The following is a 22283-nucleotide window of genomic DNA, read 5'->3' on the forward strand; positions in this document are numbered from 1 at the left end:
TGAAATATCATTTAATATAGACAGGCCTGTTCTCAGTGTGATGAATTTTGCCCCTTTTTAAATGGTGGCTTACTTACCTGTTTTTAGTTTCATCCACATTGTAGCGTGTACCAGTAATTTGTTCTTTTTATTGCCAAGTAGTATTCCACTGGCTGAATATACTATAGTTTGTTTATCCATTGTCCTGCTGATAAACATTTGGGTTATTTCCTGGTTTGATTCCTTATGAAGAGTGAAGTTATGAAGATTTCAGTTCAAGTCTTTTTGTGAACCTGTGGATTCATTTCTGTTGCATAAATATCTGGACGTGTAATTGCCATTGAGCAGGCATATATTTATTTTTATTAGAAACTGCCAAAAACTTCTACAAAGTGTTTGCACCATTTTACACTCCCACCAGCAATATATAAGAATTCTAAAAAAAAAAAAAAAAAAAAGAATTCTAGGGGGCATCACTGGTGGCGCAGTGGTTGAGAATCTGCCTGCCAATGCAGGGGACACGGGTTTGAGCCCTGGTCTGGGAAGATCCCACATGCCACGGAGCAACTGGGCCCGTGAGCCACAATTACTGAGCTTGCGCGTCTGGAGCCTGTGCTCCGCAACAAGAGAGGCCGCGATAGTGAGAGGCCCGCACACCGCGATGAAGAGGGGTCCCCGCTCGCCACAACTAGAGAAAGCCCTCGCACAGAAACGAAGACCCAACACAGCCACAAATAAATAAATTAATTAATTAAAAAAAAAAAATTCTAGTTGCTGAACATCCTTTCTAAGACTTACTATTGCCAACCTTTTAAATTTGACCTCTTCTTTGTGTATGTAGCGGTATCTCACTCTACTTTTAATTTTCATTTCCCTGGTGATTAATGATTTTGAATATATTTTCATATGTTTTTGATGATTTAGACATCATCATCTGTGAAATGCCTGTTCAAATCTTCTGTATATTTTTAAATTGAATCAATTGACTTTATTATTGATTTAAAGGAGTACTTTATATATTCTGAATATGAGTCCTTTGATATGTGCATTGTGCATATTTTCTCCAAGCTGGTGGCTTGCTTTTTGCCATTTTTTTACCAGTTTCTTTTAATGAGTAGACTATTTTAAGTCTGATGAAATCTAATTTAACATTTTTTCTTTTATGTATAGTGCATTTTATATCCCATTTAAGAAATCTTTACCTACCCCAAGATCATAAAGATTTTCTTCTGTGTTTTCTTTTAGAAGCTTTGTGATACTAGCTTTTACACTTGGGAGTATGATTTATCTCGAGTTAGTTTTTGCATGTGGTGTGAGCTGAGGGCAAGTTTCATTCTTTTCCTCTAAATATTGTCCCAACACAATTTATTGAAAAGACACCTTTCCTCATTGAATTGCTTTAATGTCTTTATCAAAAATCAATTGAACTTACATGTGGAGGTTTCTTTCTGGACTCTCTATTCTGGTCTATTAATCCATCTGTCCTTATGCTAATAACATACTGTATTGATTACTGTATCTTTATAGTAAACATTGATATCAGATAGAATAGTCCTCTAACTTTGTTCTTCAAAATTGTCTTGGCTATTCTAAGTCCTTTAAATTTTCGTATAATTTTTAGAATTATTTTGTGAATATCTTTTTTAAAGTTCCTGGGAATTTGATTAGCATTATATTTAATCTATAGATCAGTTTGAGAATTAGTGACATTTTAATGTTATTGAGTCTTCTAATCCATGAGCATGGTATATCCCTCCATCTGGTCTTCTTTAATTTTTTGTTTTGTTTTGTTTTCAGTACAAAGGTCCTTCTCATCTTTTGTTGTTTATTCCTAAGTGTTTCATATTTTTGATGTTATTTTAAATACTATTTTTTAAATTTAGATTTTTAATTGTTAATAATATTTTAAAATTCCATGTTCAGTTATTTGTTGTCAGTATGGAGAAATAAAATTGATTTTAGTATCAGGATCTACCTTGCTTAATTCACATACTGTAGTCATTTCTTAGATTCTTCTATATTTTCTTCAGTAAATTATAATGTCATCTATAGAAACAATCATATTTCTTCCTTTCCTATTTTCATTCCTTTTATTTATTTTTTCTTGCTTTATTGTACAAGTTGAGACCTCTAGTACAATGGAGAATAGGCTTGATTAGAGTCAACCTCCTTGCCTTATTCCTGATCTTAGGGAAAAAGTGATGTTAACCATAGATTTCTCATAGATAAGTATTTTTCTATTCTTAGTTTACTAGGAGTCTTTTAAAATCATAAATGGAAGCTGTATCTATAGATATGACCATATATTTTTGTCCTTTATTCCATTCATATGGAGAAATACATTAACTTATAAGTATTACATAAGCCTTACCCTGCTGAGATAAACTCCACTTGACCATGGTGTTATATCCTTATTATATATTCCTGGATTTAATTTCCTAGTATTTTGTTTAGGATTTTTGAGTTGAGGCTGGAAAAGAAGAGCAATGAGGGGGAAAAAATGGAAATAAGATAATTGAGATACCAAGAGAACATAGGCTATAACTACAACAAAATATTTAAATTTGGTAGAGAAGATAAGAACTAATTAAAAGTCAACAATTTATTTTAATTACTGTGTAGCTGAATGAAGAGAAACACATGATAATATATACTCATTACATTTGACCCCATGAAGTAAATATTACTTACTAGCAGAGTTTTAGAGCCATAGCAGCTGTGGTAGTGGGCCCAGACTCACATCAGCCAAGCTCTGGAGTAGGTCACAGATAAAAGCACTTCGCAGCTCCCATAGCATTTGGGGTTTGGTGCATGGAGAGATAAAGCAGGCCAATTCATGATCAAAGGCTGAAAACCACTAGGTGTCTGCCCTAGGACCTGACCAATTTTTACAGGAGCCAAACCAGCTGAATGCACGATCCCTCCGAGGGTGAAAATGTTGGGACGGACAGTTCCCTATGGTAGCTAGGAATAGCACTCTCAGACCTGGGGGAGCTTGTTTAGTGCAAAGGAACCAGGCTAAGAAGACCAGAAGAGGTTGCAGGAGAGAGATAATATCCAAAGAGAGATAATATAGGAGGACTCTGGTGTTGCCTTGTTTCCCCACTCTCAGCTCTTTCCAGCCTTCCATGGCTGACTCCATACATATGTAAGTTTGAGTACGTTCCTAAGTCCCAGAAGCTTTAAAAACTGAAGTGATCAGGATGCCTACCTCCCTCATTCTACCATTTTCCCCACGGATAAAGTATAGGAAGGGAACATAGGGAAGTACCAGGATACTTAGGGTCAAGTAGACTCTTTGTTGTCTGAAGAGAGGGTGTAGGATCATAGCTCCTCTCTCAATGGCACTGGGGCAAGCCAAGAGAGGCACGTAGGACACAAAATTTCAGGAGGCACTCCTCTCAGGTTTGTGTACCCTAGTCCTGGCCCTGGGCAAGTGCAAAATGTGCATTTAATAGGCCTTTCTGAATTGGGAGCAATGGAAACAAGACAGTTCTTGTTGAATTGGTCTTGAAACCTCTGAATTAAATGGGCACAAAATTTTCTCCTGTCAAAAAGCTCTTATCTGTCTAGGAAATTGGAGGCAGTGCTTGGCTTGGCAAGTCAGGGGCTTCTTGGTAGACAGTGCTGAGGTGTTTGAAGGCAGCAGAAGCAGAGTTTTCAGGAGGCCCTGTAGCGGCAATAGTGCAAAACTGGAGCCAGATGATCTGGCTTTAAACCCCACTTTCCCCTTCCCAGCTATGTGACTGCAGCAGACACTGCTGGTACTCAACCCAGATCCCCCTTATGTCCCTCTGCACCTAAACCCCAGATGGTTCAGAGCTGCTAACAGCTTACACCTGCGTCCCAGTTTAGACAATTACCCTTGGTTGACGTGACTCTGAGACCACTACCACAGCTGCTACCATTACCATCCCCTGCCCTTCGCCTGTGGGTCAGGCTTAGACTCAGCTCATTCCCCCTGCCCGCATTTGCTGCAGGCTTTCTTGAAGAGTGGTAAGTACACTCTCAGGAGACTATGTTCCTGAATCCCTGTGCTAGCTTCTGCTTCCGGAAAGCCTAACACAGTAGTGTCTAGAGCAAATTACCCATTACAACTCAGCTGTAAAATTGGGATAATAGTACACACTTTTTAAGAGTGTTGTGAAGATTAAATGATTTGTTACTTATGGGTACTTCAAAAAGTTTCTGACACATAGAGTCAGTAAGTTTAGCTCTTATGAGAGGTTGATGCTGTCTGATATACAGATATGACAGTTCTTTACATTTTCAGAATGGGTAATTAGTACAGTTGTTTGGGGAATGATGCTTCTCAGGCTAAGATAGTATCTTACATCATTAGTCACAGGAATGTGTTAGGTTGTATCAGTGTTTCACAGTTATCTAACACTTCAACTGAGGAAAAAAAAAACCTCAAAATGTAATCCATACTAAGAAGAAGAAATACACAGTACTTTTGTGCCCCACCCCATGATCTCTGCCAGTAGAGAAGTGATGAATAAATTATATGTCAAGACCATGAAACATTACATATCTATTTTAAAAACAATAAATTGCAAAGCAGGAGCAAACTCAGTTTCTCTCTGGAGGAATGCATCCTCATACTAGGTCTCACAAAACCATTGATGGAGCCCCAACGAATATGAGCTTACACGTAAAAGTCACAAGACATATTAGAATCACCAAATATAAAAGAAGTACATCTAAGATGTTTAAAGAAATAAAAGAGGGAATTGAAAACATGGGTAAGGAGCAAGAGATTATAAAAAAACAAACAGGAAGATTTGTAAAAGAACAAAATAGAACTTCTAGAAGCTGAAAAATAATCATTGAAATTAAAACCTTGATGAAATACTCAAACTGCTAATGAAGAAATAATTAGTGAACTGGATAAGCAGCCTGTAGAAACTACTAGATTGTAGCATAGAGAGATGAAGAAGTGGAAAAATGAAAATGTTGTTAAACATGGAGGACAGGTCTTGTGTTTGTCTAATTCAAGGTCCAGAAAGAGATAATAAAGAGACAGGAAAATCCAATAGAGAGGTAGTGGCTGAGACTTTTCCAGAAATGTTGAAAGACACCTAGCCTCAGATTCAGTAATTTAAGGTGCCCATAACCAAATAGGAATCATCAGTGATTATTCAATAACAGATTATCCCTTAGACATACTTGAAAAGTCATTTACAACTACCAATAAAAATTTTGATTTCTCTAGAAGTATATTATGACAATGAGAATAAATGTTAGATGTGGAGCTATTGTGATGATAAAGTGAGTTTATGAAGAACATTTTGACATATTTTACTAGACTGTATTTGCATATCAGGTACTATAGGAAAAAACCTTAAATAAGAGACTACTCTTCTGGATGTTTGGCAAATATGTTGACAAAATGATTTTTAAGTGTTTAGAAGGTAATATTCATTTATGATTAATTAAGATCAGAAATTACAAGATAAAGCAAATTCTTATTATTTCATTTCATATAACTTGCTTTTGTTTTAGTCTGCAGATCAAATTAGGAAAACACAATTTAATCTAATATATGGCAAAAGGCATTGTTAAAGAAAAAAAATTCTGACTCATGCAATGGACTTCTCTAAAATGGTCTATAGAATTTTATTCAATAATTGAATAGAACTACCTGACTTTATGTTATTCTATTTTTATACTTGAAAAAACATGAATTTGGAAAGGCAAAAGTAGATAAATTTGCTTTTTGGGTAGATTGAGAAACATTTTCTCATAAAATGAAAAGCATTAAATTAAAGTACAATATGTTGGCTCAGAAACTGAGAATACTTGAGGTGTCAGGTTTTATCAATAAAGGAGTTTTGAAAATAGCCCCCCTCTTATATGATTAGGAGTGCTTCAACGTTGGGCAATTATTCCTGTTGTTCTGATAGGTGCAAAAATGCTGAATGGGGCTGAGGTCAATCATCGCAGTAAGTTGGTATTTCCTACAATGACATAGTAAAAATCACAACATTCCAAGTAGTAAATCAAAAATTTTAAGACATATTAGTTATGAGGATTCTAACTATTCAGACAGCAAACTCATGCTTATATTTATTTATTTATTTTTCTTTTTAACATCTTTATTGGAGTATAACTGCTTTACAATGGTGTGTTAGTTGCTACAGTATAACAAAGTGAATCAGCTATACGTATACATATATCCCCATATCCCCTCCCTCTGGCGTCTCCCTCCCACCCTCCCTATCCCACCCCTCTAGGTGGTCACAAAGCACCGAGCTGATCTCCCTGTGCTATGCGGCTGCTTCCCACTAGCTATCTATTTTACATTTGATGATGTATATATGTCAATGCCACTCTCTCACTTCGTCCCAGCTTACCCTTCCCCCAACCCCGTGTCCTCAACTCCATTCTCTACATCTGCGTGCTTATTCCTATCCTGTCCCTAGGTTCATCAGAACAATTTTTTTTTAAGATTCCATATATATGTGTAAACATACGGTATTTGCTTTTCTCTTTCTGACTTACTTCACTCTGTATGACAGATTCTAGGTCCATCCACCTCACTACAAATAACTCAGTTTCGTTTCTTTTAATGGCTGAGTAATATTCCATTGTATATATGTGCCACGTCTTCTTTATCCATTCATCTGTCAATAGACACTTAGGTTGCTTCCATGTCCTGGCTATTGTAAATAGAGCTGCAATGAACATTGTGGCACATGACTCTTTTTGAATTATGGTTTTCTCAGGGTGTATGCCCAGTAGTGGGATTGCTGGGTCATATGGTAGTTCTATTTTTAGTTTCTTAAGGAACCTCCATACTGTTCTCCATAGTGGCTGTATCAATTTACATTCCCACCAACAGTGCAAGAGGGTTCCCTTTTCTCCACACCCTCTCCAACATTTATTGTTTGTAGATTTTTTGATTATGGCCATTCTCACCAGTGTGAGGCAATACCTTATTGTGGTTTTGATTTGCATTTCTCTAATGATTAGTGATGTTGAGCATCCTTCATGTGTTTGTTAGCAATCTGTGTATCTTCTTTGGAGAAATGTCTATTTAGGTCTTCTGCCCATTTTTGGATTGGGTTGTTTGTTTTTTTAATATTGAGCTGCATGAGCTGCTTGTATATTTTGGAGATTAATCCTTTGTCAGTTGCTTCATTTACAAATATTTTCTCCCATTCTGAGGGTTGTCTTTTCGTCTTGTTTATGGTTTCCTTTGGTGTGCAAAAGCTTTTAAGTTTCATTAGGTCCCATTTCTCTAGGAGGTGGGTCAAAAAGGATCTTGCTGTGATTTATGTCATACAGTGTTCTGCCTATGTTTTGCTCTAAGAGTTTTATAGTGTCTGGCCTTACATTTAGGTCTTTAATCCATTTTGAGTTTATTTTTGTGTATGGTGTTAGGGAGTGTTCTAATTTCATTCTTTTACATGTAGCTGTCTAGTTTTCCCAGCACCACTTATTGAAGAGGATGTCTTTTCTCCATTGTATATTATTGCCTCCTTTATCAAAGATAAGGAGACCATAGGTGCGTGGGTTTATCTCTGGGCTGTCTATCCTGTTCCATTGACCTATATTTCTGTTTTTGTGCCAGTACCATACTGTCTTGTTACTGTAGCTTTGTAGTATAGCCTGAAGCCAGGGAGCCTGATTCCTCCAGCTCCATTTCTCTTTCTCAAGATTGCTTTGGCTATTCAGGGTCTTTTGTGTTTCCATACAAATTGTAAAATTTTTTCTTCTATTTCTGTGAAAAATGCCATTGGTAGTTTGACAGGAATTGCATTGAATCTGTAGATTGCTTTCAGTAGTATAGTCATTTTCACAGTGCTGATTCTTACAATCCTAGAACATGGTATATCTCTCCATCTGTTTGTATTGTCTTTAATTTCTTTCATCAGTGTCTTATAGTTTTCTGCATACAGGTCTTTTGTCTCCTTAGGTAGGTTTATTCCTAGATATTTTATTCTTTTTGGTTCAATGGTGAATGGGATTGTTTCCTTAATTTCTCATTCAGATTTTTTGTCGTTAGTGTATAGGAATGCAAGAGATTTCTGTGCATTAATTTTGTATCCTGCAACTTTACCAAATTAATTGATTAACTCTAGTAGTTTACTGGCAGCATCTTTAGGATTCTCTATATATAGTATCATGTCGTTGGCAAACATTGACAGTTTTACTTCTTCTTTTCTGATATGTATTCTGTTTATTTCTTTTGCTTCTCTGATTGCCGTGGCTAAAAATTCCAAAACTATTTTGAATAATAGTGGTGAGAGTGGGCAACCTTGTCTTGTTCCTGATCTTAGAGGAAATGCTTTCAGTTTTTCACCATTGAGAATGATGCTGGCTGTGGGTTTGTCATATATGGCCTTTATTATGTTGAGGTAGGTTCCCTGTATGCCTACTTTCTGGAGAGTTTTTATCATAAATAGGTGTTGAATTCTGTCAAAATCTTTTTCTGCATCTATTAAGAAGATCATATGGTTTTTATCCTTCAGTTTGTTTATATGGTGTATCACATTGATTGATTTGCATATACTGAAGAATCCTTGCATTCCTGGAATAAACCCCACTTGATCATGGTGTATAATCCTTTTAATGTGCTGCTGAATTCTGTTTGCTAGTAATTTGTTGAGGACTTTTGCATCTATATTCATCAGTGATATTGGCCTGTAGTTTCCTTTTTTTGTGACATCTTTGTCTGGTTTTGGTGTCAGGGTGATAGTGGCCTTGTAGAATGAGTTTGGGAGTGTTCCTCCCTCTCTTATATTTTAGAAAGTTTTAGAAGAGTAGGTGTTAGCTCTTCTCTAAATGTTTGATAGAATTTGCCTGTGAAGCCATCTGGTCCTGGGCTTTTGTTTGTTGGAAGATTTTTAATCACAGTTTCAATTTCAGTGCTTGTGATTGGTCTGTTTATATTTTCTATTTCTTACTGGTTCAGTCTTGGAACGTTGTGCTTTTGTAAGAATTTGTCCATTTCCTCCAGGTTGTCCATTGTACTGGCATATAGTTACTTGTAGTAATGTCCCATGATCCTTTGTATTTCTGCAGTGTCAGTTGTTACTTCTCCTTTTTCATTTCTAATTCTGTTGATTTGAGTCTTCTCCCTTTTTTTCTTGATGAGTCTGGCTAATGGCTTATCAATTTTGTTTATCTTCTCAAAGTACCAGCTTTTAGTTTTATTGATCTTTGCTATCGTTTCCTCATTTCTTTTTCATTTATTTCTGATCTAACCTTTATGATTTCTTTCCTTCTGCTAACTCTGGGTTTTTTTTTAAATTGTTGTTCTTCTTTCTCTAGTTGTTTTAGCTGTATGGTTATGATGTTTATTTGAGATTTTTTTTGTTTCCTGAGGTAGGATTGTATTGCTATAAACTTCCCTCTTAGAACTGCTTTTGCTACATCCCATAGGTTTTGGGTGGTTGTGTTTTCAGTGTCATTTGTTTCTAAGTATTTTTTGATTTCCTCTTTGATTTCTTCAGTGGTCTCTTGGTTATTTAGTAGCGTATTGTTTAGCTTTATGTGTTTGTATTTTTTACAGTTTTTTTGCTGTGATTTATATGTAGTCTCATAGTGTTGTGGTCAGAAAATATACTTGATATGATTTCAATTTTCTTAAATTTACTGAGGCTTGATTTGTGACCCAAGATATGATCTCTCCTGGAGAATGTTCCATGAGCACTTGAGAAGAAAGTGTATTCTGTTGTTTTTGGATGGAACATCCTATAAATATCAATTAAGTCCGTCTTGTCTAATGTGTCATTTAAAGCTGTGTTTCCTTATTTACTTTCATTTTGGATGATCTGACCCATTGGTAAAAGTGTGGTGTTAAAGTCCCCTACTATTATTTTGTTCCTGTCAATTTCCCCTTTTATGGCTGTTAGCCTTTGCCTTATGTATTGGGGTGCTCCTATGTTGGGTGCATAAATATTTACAACTGATATATCTTCTTGGATTGATCCCTTGATCACTGTGTAGTGTCCTCCTTTGTCTCTTTATTTTTAGTCTTTATTAAAGTCTATTTTGCCTGATATGAGAATTGCTACTCCAGCTTTCTTTTGATCTCCATTTGTACAGAATATCTTTTTCCATCCCCTCACTTTCTATCTGTATGTGTCCCTAGATCTGAAGTGGGTCTCTTGTGGACAGCATATATATGGATCTTGTTTTTGTATCCATTCAGCCAGTCTGTGTCTTTTGGTTGGAGAATTTAATCCATTTACATTTAAGGTAATTATCAACATGTATGTTCCTATTACCACTTCCTTAATTGTTTTGGGTTTGTTTTTGTAGGTCTTTTCCTTCTCTTGTGTTTCCTGCCTAGAGAAGTTCCTTTAGGATTTGTTGTAAAGCTGGTTTGGTGGTGCTGAATTTTCTTAACTTTTGCTTATCTGTAAAGGTTTTAATTTCTCCATCAAATCTGAATGAGATCCTTGCTGGGTAGAGTAATCTTGGTTGTAGCTTTTCCCCTTTCATCACTTTGAATATGTACTGCCACTTCTTTCTGGCTTGCAGTTTCTGCTGAAAGATCAAAAGTTAATCATATGGGGATTCCCTTGTATGTTATTTGTTGCTTTTCCCTTGCTGCTTTTAATATTTTTTCTTTGTATTTAATTTTTGATACTTTGAATAATAAGTGTCTTTTCATGTTTCTCCTTGGATTTATCCTGTATGGGACTCTCTGTGCTTCCTGGACTTGATTAACTATTGCCTTTCCCATATTAGGGAAGTTTTCAACTCTAATCATCTCTTCAAATATTTTCTCAGTCCCTTTCTTTTTCTCTTCTTCTTCTGGGACCCCTATGATTCAAATGTTGGTGGGTTTAATGTTGTCCCAGACGTCTCTGAGACTGTCCTCAATTCCTTTCATTCTTTTTTCTTTATTCTGCTCTGTGGTAGTTATTGCTACTATTTTATCTTCCAGGTCACTTATCTGTTCTTCTGCCTCAGTTATTCTGCTATTGATTCCTTCTAGAAAATTTTTAATTTCATATATTGTGTTGTTCATCATTGTTTGTTTGCTCTTTCGTTCTTCTAGGTCCCTGTTAAATGTTTCTTGTATTTTCTCCATTCTGTTTCCAAGATTTTGGATGATGTTTACTATCATTACTCTGAATTCTTTTTCAGGTAGACTGCCTAAATCCTCTTCATGTGTTTGATCTGTGGGTTTTAAACTTGCTCCTTCATCTGCTGCATATTTCTCTGTCTTCTCATGTCATTTAACTGACTGTGTTTGGGGTCTACTTTCACAAGCTGCAGGTTCGTAGTTCCCATTGTTTTTGGTGTCTGCCCCCAGTGGGTGAGGTTGGTGCAGTGGCTTGTGTAGGCTTCCTGGTAGAGGGGACTGCTGCCTGTTTTCTGGTGGGTGGGGCTGCATCTTGTCTTTCTGGTGGGCAGGGCCACGTCCAGTGGTGTGTTTTGGGGTGTCTGTGAAGTTAATGTGATTTTAGGCAGCCTCTGTGCTAATGGGTGGGGTTGTGTTCCTGTCTTGCTAGTTGTTTGTCATGGGGCGTCCAGCACTGGAGCTTGCTGGCTGTCAGGTGGAGCTGGGTCTTAGTGTTGAGACAGAGATCTCTGGTAGAGCTCTCGCCGATTGATATTATGTGGGGCTGGGAGGTCTCTGGTGGTCCAATATCCTGAACTCGTTCTCCCACCTCGGAGGGTCAGGCCTGACAGCAGGCTGGAGCGCCAAGCCCCTGTCAGCCACACGGCTCAGAAGGAAAAGGAGAAAAAAGAAAGGAAAAAAATTATTTAAATAATAATAATAATAATAAAAAGAAGAGAGCAACCAAACCAATAAAGAAATCCACCAATGATAACAAGCGCTAAAAACTAAACTAAGATAAACAGAAAAATCAGAAACAAATCAGTCACAGACAGCAAACCCCAAGTCTACATTTGCTCCCAAAGTCCACCGCCTCAATTTTGGGATGATTCATTTTCTGTTCAGGTATTCCACAGATGCAGGGTTCATCAAGTTGATTGTGGGGATTTAATCTGCTGCTCCTGATGCTGCATGGAGAAATTTCCATTTCTTTTCTTTGTTCACACAGGTCCTGTGGTTCAGCTTTGGTTTTGGCCCCACCTCTGCATGTAGGTCACCCTCACGCATCTGTTCCCCGCCCAGAAAGGAGGGAGTTAAGGCAGTGGCTGGTTAGGGCACTCTTGCTCACTCAGGCCAGGGGAGGGAGGGGTACGGTAGTCATAATTGGAATGCGGGGTGAGCCTGCAGTGGCAGAGGCCAGCGTGACATTGCAACAGCCTGAGGCACGCCTTGTGTTCTCCCAGCGAAGTTGTCCCTGGATCACAGGACCCTGGCAGTGGTGGGCTGCACAGGCTCCTGGGAGGGGAGGTGTGGATAGCGACCTGTGCTTGCACACAGGCTTCTTGGTGGCAGCAGCAGCAGCGTTAGCATTTCATGCCTGTCTCTGGGCTCCGAGCTGACAGCCGCGGCTCACGCCCGTCTCTGGAGCTTGCTTAGGTGGTGTTCTGCCTTCTGTGGGCACACAGGGAGGGAATCCCCTCTCCTTGTGCACCCCAAAACAATGGTCTCTTGCCTCTTAGACAGTTCCAGACTTTTCCCCGGACTACCTCCCAGCTAGCTGTGGCACACTAGCCCCCTCAGGCTGTGTTCATGCAGCCAACCCCAGTCCTCTCCCTGGGATCTGAACTCTGAAACCCGAGCCTCAGCTCCCAGCCCCCACCTACCCTGGCAGGTGAGCAGACAAGCCTCTCAGGCTGGTGAGTGCTGGTTGGCACCTAACCTGTGTGTGGGAATCTCTCCGTTTTGCCCTCTGCACCCCTGTTGCTGAGCTCTCCTCCGTGGCTCCAAAGCTTCCCCCCGCCCACTCACCATCTCTGCCAGTGAAGAGGCTTCCTAGGGTGTGGAAACTTTTCCTCCTTCACAGCTCCCTCCCAGAGGTGCAGGTCCCGTCCCTATTCTTTTGTCTCTGTTTTTCTTTTTCTTTTGCCCTACCCAGGTATGTGGGGAGTTTCTTGCCTTTTGGGAAGTCTGAGGTCTTCTGCCAGCATTCAGTAGGTGTTCTGTAGGAGTTGCTCCACATGTAGATGTATTTTTGATGTATTTGTGGGGAGGAAGGTGATCTCCATGTGTTACTCCTCTGCCATCTTGAAGGTTCCCCCCCCCCACTGCTAACTCATGCTTTTAAATTCATCCACAATGAAAATTCTTAGGAATCTTCTCAAATAGAACTTCTTAACTTACCTTGCTTGTAAATTTCATCTCTATAAGACAGAGGAAGTGGTAAGATCTGGCCCTCATTGTAACCAACATGGCAGAACTGGTTGACTAAAAATCACACTGACCCTGAGTGAAAGGAGCAAAGTTGTCTTTGATGTTTTTTGTTACGACTGTTGTAGGTTGCATTCTCTGACAAACAGACCCTGAGTTGGAGACGGTGTGCAGGTGGGGTATGGGGCAGTGCTTTCAGAGACCACCCGCACAAAGGAATGAAAGAAGCAGGGCTGAGCAGATGTATAAATTGAGTCATAATATAGTTGCAACAGAGGTCGCAGCAGGTCTCACAGGAAACTTTCAAACTTGGATGGTTCTTCAAAAATGTCTCTAACTGAAGGGGCCAGAGCTGGACTCCCACATTAACAAGTCATTAGATGCAGAGAGCTGCCTGGGAAACCATGGGGGAGGCAGCTTCTTTCAGAGCCGTAGAATTCCTTCGGAGAGTTTCAGCTGAACAACATCAGCACATAATACTCCCAACAGCCGGGATAATGAATGACTCAGAGCTAAGGGAGATCTGGACAGTACAACACATTCAATAAGAGAATGCTTATTGTAGTCATACGTCTACCCTCAACTTTAGGAATGTACATTTCAGAAAAGTTAAAAGATCAGGGGAAAACTGAAACAACAGGAGATTTGTAGCTAGCAGAAGCATTTGTTCATTCAACAAATACTTAAAATGGGCTTACTCTTTGTTGATCTCTATGCGAGATACTGCAGAAACGATGAAGAGTAATAGATAGTCCCAGCTAGTGGTGTACTGAAGCTGGCTGCTACCTGCTGGCAAGAGCCAATTATCAGTATTTCTTCCAAACTCCCAGCGATGTCCACTTGGTAGCTTGAAATGGGCCATGGTGGGAGTATTTATACCATGGAAAGTAGATAATAGTAAAAAACAGGGACTTTTTTACCCCAGAGAACCAATTGTTAAACACGTGCCAGCACAGTACTGCACCCCACTTTTGAGCTGACAATCCAACAGACCTGGAAAGGTGTAAAATTGTCTACTCTGCTTCTAGTCCTTTGAAGTAGCTTCACATCCCCATGTATGTATGAAAATGTGAGTTCTTGACACTCCTACACTGTTCGTGATAAGAGCCTTAGACTCATGCTGTCCAGTGGAAATATAATGTGAGCCATATATGTAATTTAAAATTTTTCACTTTTTAAAAAGTGAAAAGCAGTGAAATTGTCACTTATTTTATATAACTCAATATATCCAGAATATTAACATTTCAACATGGAGTCAATATAAAAATATTTTACTGTTTTTGTACTACATTTTCAATGTCCATATGTATTTTACACATAGAGCACATCTCAATTCAGATGTAAATTTACATCAAAATACTTGAGTTGATTTTAAAATTTTTTTTAATTTTAAGATTTTTAAAAATTCAAAGTTGAGAAAGTAGTATCACATACCCAAGTTGTTCCAAACATACTTAAAATTTTTCAAATAACTAAATTGAATATGAAAAGTTCTTTTCTTTTAATATTTGCATCCACATTGACAAAACTTGTTCATCTTTTCCAAGAGGAATTGATTTGACTTTGAAGCAAAAGCACATCAAGCAATCATCACAATTTGCAGTTCAGTCTCAGAGGCTGTAGGGCCAATGCCAAGCAAGGAATAGCATTGTCTTCAGTTGCAGACTCTAAGGTATGGATAGGTCCTTCATATTTGGTTGGATATACAGTGGTTTCAGCAGAATGCTACAGTTTTTAGGATTATATAAGAGAACTGGCAAATTGGTATTTCTTGGATTGGATAATGTGGGAAAAACAACATTGCTATATATGCTAAAAGATGACAGACTTGGACACATGTCCTAACGTTACCTCCCCTTTCAAAAGAACTAATGATTACTGGCATGAGCTTTGCAACTTTTGATCTGGGTGAACATGTTCAAGCTCAAAGAGTGTGGAAAAACTACCTTCCTGCTATCAATGGCATTACACTTCTGGTGGATTGTGCAGATCATAAAAGGCTGTTAGAATCAAAAGAAGAACTTGATTCACTAATGACAGTTGAAACCATTTCTAATGTGTCTATACCGATTCTTGGGAATAAGATCAACAGACCTGAAGCCATCAGTGAAGAGAGGTTACGAGAGATGTTTGGTTTACACGATCAGACAACAGGAAAGAGCTGAATGCCAACCTTTAAGTTCTCATGTGCAGTATGCTCAAAAGACTAGGTTACCGAGAACACGTCCTCTGCAGGTACAGGTCATTAACACCAACCTGAATCGGTTCCAGGTCTCACCATTCAGGCCCACTCAGAGATATGATCATGCAACATTCATAACTTGAATTCAGTAGAATGTTGTTGGTTATAAAACAGATTATTTAGATTATTAAAATTATATCAACAGTTCGAGTGAGAATTGAAAACTGGTTATCACAATGTTAACTTTATCATTCCATAAAAATAATTAGTTTTTACAGTTTACAATCTGATATTACCCCAAGCAATATTTACAGTATAAAGAGCAACTTTCCAGCTGTACATTTGAAGCACTTTTTAACAATATGAAACTACAAATATAAGCCATATTGAAAAGCTCATGATCTTAAATTTTTGTCTACTTTTTGAAACTAGTTTTTAAATTTTAGATTATATGTCCACCTAGTTTAAGTGTACAGTTAATAATTAGCTGATTGATGATGTCTTACAGTTTTCAATAATTTTTCTTACACAAACATCACGCAATAAAACAAACTCTAAGGTTTGACATCCTTAAAAGCATATCAATTTCAAAACTATGTCAAAGGTTAGTAAGTTCACTAACAAGACAATTCAGTGTTAACTTCAAATTCAAAGGGGGTATTGCGTAAATTGAAAGCAACTCTTTTGGTCAAAGTGTAAAAACTTCCACTTATAAAATGAACAAGTTCTGAGGATCTGATGTACAGTGTGGTGACTATCATTAACAATACTGTATTGTATACTTGCAAGTTGCTAAGAGACTAGATCTTAAATGTTCTCAACACCACCTCCTCAAAAAGAAAAAAAAAGGTAATTATGTCAAGTGATAGATGTGCTAACTAACCTTATTGTGGTAATCATTGCATAATCCTCACATTGTACACCTTAAACTTACACAATGTTATACGTCAATTATATCTCAATAAAGTTGGAGGGGGAGGAGGCAAAGAAACCCTAAATTTATCATTAGCAAACAAAATGTTCTTCAAATTTTTTTGGATTTTTTTTCAGACAATTTATATAACACTCTTGGTTATAATTAAAATATTCTGCCTATTAATTCATATTAGAAAAATGTGTAAAATCATTATTAACTAGTATTATGAAAAACTTCAATATCAACATTAATTCTTATATCTATAGATCTAGATTACAAATAAGCTGTTCTATTCCTTGGAGCTTCAAGTTTTGCCTGTTCACATGCAGCGTGATATGACTGAGAAAACGTAAATCATAACTGCCAAGTTTTGTCTGCCATTATTGAAAATGTGGCAAATATTCTTTTGTTTCAAGAAAATCTTGAATTGGGGTTAACAGCATAGTAAATCTTGGTAAAATTCTTTTACAACTCAACCAATGAGCATTGGTAAACAACACAAGATCATTAAATTCAGGGTCTTCTACTTCTTTCAACAGTGCCATAAACTGGTGCTGATTCATAGCATTGGCATGTATATATGGAACAATTTTAATAACTGTATCCATGACACTTTCCATGAGTCTGATTCAGAAAACTGAGCACAAATATTTTCAATATGTATCATTTTGTGGAAGAAAGCAATAAGGGAAACATCAGTCTCTTATTTTTAAATTCCTATAAATCCAGATTTTTGACGTAAGAGCTGAAGCACCTCCATCATGATATAAACAAATTTTTTTCATATTTAGCTGAAATTTTTCTTTGACAGTCATAAAAATTTCAAATATATCTATGCCACAAATTTTGCTTTTTAGTCTATGAGTTGACAACACTTCTTCATAAGTTTGGAAGTCCTCTGAGACTAAACATAACCAAAGTATTAATTAGGCATGACATCCTAAGCACTTGGAATGTGTTAAAGAAAAGTACTTGCAGTCTTTCCAGTTCTGAATCAATCGATCTTTGATATTCTTAAGAAGGGCTTGTATTCCATGGGCAATTGTTCGATGACTTCATTGAAGATAGTTTATTTTTTATGAAATATGATTTTTACTCTTTTCCTAATAATTTTATAATATTTCCATAAGTGAAATAATAATTTCTTTTACCATGTTTCCATCTAAAAATGATTTTCTCTTTTGTGCAAGAATCTAAGTCATTTATTATCTAGCTAAAGTTACAAGCTCAAACCCTGTTAGACATGATTTTTTAAATTGCTGTTGGATATTCATTTCTGACTTCTGGCAACTAATTTAGTCTATTCTTTTCAAATCTTTTTGACTGTTGAGAGGAAACTTATCAAATACACCATGTATTTTCTGATAATGTCTTTAATATTGTCTGCTTTATTATCTTAAAGAACACTTATACATCAAGCAAACCACTTTTTCGTTTTGCTTGGCCACAAAAAGCTGCAATTGCCATGACTTGTGAAATTTGGGACACATCTTCCCCTAGTCTTTTTTCTCCTTTATTGCTCTAGTTGTAGGACTGGCTTCTGCATCTCCATTTGATTCTACATCACTAGTATGCCCTAGTTCTAAACTTAAAATTTTGTCCATACTTAATTTTTAAATTAGAACAATAATATAACTATGTTTTAATTGAAGTAATAAGTATTTCCATTTGATTACCAATTACAATTTACATAGGTATCACTGTAACTGGTGCTTTCTGTATAAACATCCAAATAATTGTGTTACAATGTTACATCAATGTGTAGGAAAAAACATTTAAATCATTTTGTTGACACCAACTAGATTGGTGATGTGTCTATGTGTAATGCTAGAAAAGACACAGGCCCACCGTGCACACTACAACATTACAGTAACATTTACATGATTCGATGGTTAAGGTGCAATGTAATCTTCTCAGAACAGTGGAGTTGTATTTAATGAAAAAATTTTTACATTGGTTCAATTATTAAATTTCAAAATAAATTAGTTTAAACTAAACTGAAATTAACAATTCAGTTCCTCAGTGGTGCTAGCCACATTTCAAGTGCTCAGGAGCCCATGTGATTAGTGGCCACTGAATTTGACAGAATAGCCTTACACCATTCTTTCCTGGTCCTGGCTTGCTTTTTTGAGGGGGACCGTGCTGTGCGGTTTGTGGGATCTTAGTTCCCCGACCAGGGATTGAACTGGGGCCCACGGCAGTGAAAGTGCCGAATCCTAACCACTGGACTGCCAGGGAAGTCCAGGCCTGGCTTGCTTTTGAACCCCAACTTTGACCTTCTATTTGCTATGCATTAGCTCTGTCTTTCCTGATGGACATTAATTAGCTTGCCCTCATCTCACTGTCCTTCACTGCTCTCATCTAAATCAGACAATCAAGCCTTCGCTTCAGCTTTTTGGTCCCATCCTCTGGCAGCAACTACTTGGTTAGTGTTTCTCCCAGTCAAGCCTGAATCCCATGGAGGAGGGTGGGAATAGGATGTGCTGAACATTAGTAAGAAGAAAACAGAGGCCAAGATAATGAGGAGGCTATAAAAAGCAAGTAGCAACTCTAAATTCTTATTTCTTGTCTTAGATATATGACGTTAAAAAACTTGCAGAACATCACTTAACCATTGACATAATTATTTTTGAAAATCACACAGAATACTGGAAGAACTGAAAATGAGCTAACACTTCTAATTTTCATAAAAGAAAGAAACTTCTGCAGACAGTTCAGGGTAAATAAATGTAATAACCATCTTAAGCAAAATTCTATTATGAATTAGTCAAAGAGTGGTGTGTAAGCTTTTAGAAAATGAAGACATGATCACCATGAGATAGTCTGCAATCACAAGGAAAGATCTGGGCCCGACACGCCCACTTCCTGTTTTGATAAGCTTTGGAGACTGGTGGTAATACTGCAAATGTCTGAATTTCATCAAAGCCCTTGGCAACGTCTCTCATGATATCTTTGTGGCAAATGAACAGAAACTGGCTGGATGATGGCATATGTGGTGTTGATTTGTATCTGATGTTCAATCCAAATTTTGTCAAAAAGATCTTTTTTCTCCCTGCACATGTTGATGATGTCTCGGGATCTGATCTCAAATTCTTCTTTTGCAATATTTTAGTGAATATAATGAAAAATAGATTGGATGAAGATACTGCTCATCACTTTTAAAAGCGGCAGAAATCTAGGACTGACACCAGCAAACGATAAGAGTCTTAGAACTTCAGATCTTGACAGTTGAGATTTGTAATGTAAATTGACCCACCATGGCATAAAATAGCGCAAGAATAGAATTGCAGAGATGTGGTTTGTAGTGTAACCTGTGTTAACCTGACCATACCAGCATAGGATGGGATGTAAGGAGTGTGTATAGCTTCTGAAAAGTGGGACATGATAACAGCAGCCTCCGGTTATTGTAGTTGCTGGAACTCTAGACCCTTGCAAATCCCTTCCCCTGGGCAGCTTCTGGGTGGTTTCCCTTTCTCCCAGTGGCCACTAAAAGTCTCCTCAGTAGCTGGCACTGATCTGGCATTGCTGCCCTGTGGCCTCTGCCCCTGCTGGTGGGTGCAGGTTGCTGCAGTTGCCACCACTCCTGCCCGGGCACTGTCCCCGCAGTTCCTCTGCCTCCCCAGTAAACAGAACAATGCCTGGCACGTAGTACACACTTAATAAACGTTAGTTAGATGAATGAATGAATGAACATTTCAGTTTAATATGAAGAACTTCCTAATCACAGACGTTTTTCAAAATGGAAAGGACTACCCCAAAAAGCACTGAGTTTCCTACGACTTGAGGTAACTACTTGTCAGGGATATTGGGCAATACATTCAACTAATCGGAAGCAGGGAGGAAACCAGAAGAGAGTCTATATTTGCATGAAATGTGACTATTACAGGATTACAGATATAACTGTAGTTGGGTTTTTCATAAGCACAACTGATTTCTCTCTCCATTTCCCAATTCTCTTCCCATATGTGAATTTCTCTCCCTCTCTTGCTCTCACTTGCAGGTGCGCTCTCTCTCTCTCTCTCTCACACACACACACATCTTTATGTAATCTGGATGCTGCTACCTGGAGCCCTCCCTCCCTTGTCCCTTGAGATCTAGATTGCCTTGAGGCCAAGTTTCATGGCCCAGGGTTATCCAAGATTTCTGTTAATTTCTGGAAATTTATGCCATCTCATGACCCCCTATGACCCCAAAATTCTGCATCTACACATGTTGTCTCTGTCCAACCAGCATCTACATAGACGTGAACTCTATCCTTTTCATCATTTTCCACCAACCAAAATACACAGACTTTACAGAATCACCGGGGTCCATCCTATCACCGACTGCCCATAACGACTTTCTGTGAAGTCCTGTGCGGACTCCCTTCCTCCAGTCCTCCAACCAGCCTCTTTCTTCTACCTCTTCCCTCCTCTTCCCTCCCTTCTTCTCACGGCCCTCAATCTCCCCTCCACTCTCTTTCCCTCTTCTCTTCTCCTGCCCTCAACTTTCCCCTTTTCCCATCTTTCCCCTCACACTGAAGAGCACCAAATTCCTTTCCTCTGTAAAACACTGATCCAATCGACATCCAAGCTCCAAGCTTCAGTATCCACCATTTACCCAAACATTTACCTAAGTGTCTTTGTTCCAAACAAAAACAATCCCTTACCTACCAAAAGCTGTGGTGCAAAGTGTCAATACGATTTTTTAATTGCCTTTTGTTACACCTGCAACATATTTTGAACTCTTATATGTCAGACTTAATAATGTTTAATTTTTACACTTTAACCTGAATTGACGCTAAGAAACCTATTACTGGACTTAAACCATAAATGCTAAGTGAATTCTTGTTTAGAATAGTCAGAAAATTAAACATTAAAAAGATCTGACCATTGAATTTTTTTGGTAAATGGAAACTGATTTACTATTGTTATAGAGGGGAACAAACCCAATTCCCTCCTCCCCCATGTGAATCGTCTTTTTAAAAAATTTAGTATCTTCCCTGATTATAACATTAACACATATGCACTCACAAAATTATAAAACGCAGACAGTTAGGATAATGATTATGACAGCTAACATATTTTGAGTACTTATTGTGTGCTCAACACTCTTCTAAGTGCTTTACATATATTATTATGAAGTATCATTGCCTCCATTTGTTACTGAAGAAACCGAGAGGTACAGAGTGGTTACATTTGTTTCTCAAGATCACACAACCAAAAAATAATAACAATTAATCATGTCATCTAGATACAATCATCATTTTGGTGAATATTTTCCATGCTTTTTCTATCGTTAAATTCTTTAAATGATATACTGAATCACTATTTTGTAACATGCATTTTAATATCTTTATTGGAGTACAATTGCTTTACAATGGTGTGTTAGTTTCTGCTGTATAACAAAGTGAATCAGCTATACATATACATATATCCCAATATCTCCTCCCTCTTGTGTCTCCCTCCCATCCTCCCTATCCCACTGCTCTAGGTGGTCACAGGGCACTGAGCTGATCTCCCTGTGCTATGCAGCTGCTTCCCACTAGCTATCTATTTTACATTTGGTAGTGTATATATGTCCATGCCACTCTTTCACTTCGTCCCAGCTTACACTTCCCCCTCCCCGTGTCCTCAAGTCCATTCTCTATCTCTTCCTATCCTGCCCCTAGGTTCTTCAGAACCATCTTTTTTTTAGATTCCATATATATGTGTTAGCATACGGTATTTGTTTTTCTCTTTCTGACTTACTTCACTCTGTATGACAGACTATAGGTCCATCCACCTCACTACAAATAACTCAATTTTGCTTTTTTATGGCTGAGTAATATTCCACTGTATATATGTGCCACATCTTCTTTATCCATTCATCTGTCGATGGGCACTTAGGTTGCTTCCATGTCCTGGATATTGTAAATAGAGCTGCAATGAACATTGTGGCACATGACTCTTTTTGAATTATGGTTTTCTCAAGGTATATGCCCAGTAGTGGGATTG

General features: G+C 37.8%; 1 pseudogene across 1 annotated transcript; it reads left to right on the forward strand.

Moving 5' to 3' along the window:
* Nucleotides 1–14393: 14393 nt before the first annotated feature.
* LOC309636676 (small COPII coat GTPase SAR1B pseudogene) lies at nt 14394–18413 on the forward strand (annotated as a pseudogene). The gene has a single exon. The product of its transcript is annotated as a small COPII coat GTPase SAR1B pseudogene (transcript).
* The last annotated feature ends 3870 nt before the right edge of the window (nt 18414–22283 follow it).

Source organism: Balaenoptera physalus (assembly GCF_965194825.1).
Source record: "Balaenoptera physalus genome assembly, chromosome: 10".
In the NCBI taxonomy this organism is placed as follows: Eukaryota; Metazoa; Chordata; class Mammalia; order Artiodactyla; family Balaenopteridae; genus Balaenoptera; species Balaenoptera physalus.